Source organism: Barbus barbus (assembly GCF_936440315.1).
Source record: "Barbus barbus genome assembly, chromosome: 37".
NCBI lineage: Eukaryota > Metazoa > Chordata > Actinopteri > Cypriniformes > Cyprinidae > Barbus > Barbus barbus.
In genome coordinates, this window is record NC_136715.1 from 22,980,279 (window position 1) to 22,980,673 (window position 395).

Genomic DNA, 395 nt, shown 5'->3' on the forward strand with positions numbered 1-395 from the left:
GACGCATCAACGCTCGAGAGACGGCGAAATTATACAATAAAAGTCCCATTCCGACGCAGTATAGAATAGAATATTCATTAAAACTGTTTTATTTAAAAAAAAAAAAAAAGTATTGCTTTTCAAACAAGTAAATAACCAACATCAATACCTTCATTAAAAGATAAGCTTTATAGATTTCTGAGAATTAAATGGGAACTACAGTATTTAATATAAAAAAACACTATTAGCATTTAAATAATCAGATTGCTATTTACAGTATATATTTTTAACATATTTACATGGATTTACATGTTTATATTTATAGTCATATAATTTATATTATATTAAAATATATTAAATATATAAATATAACATAGTTTTCTTAAATATATACATGCATGTGGTTGTATTTATAT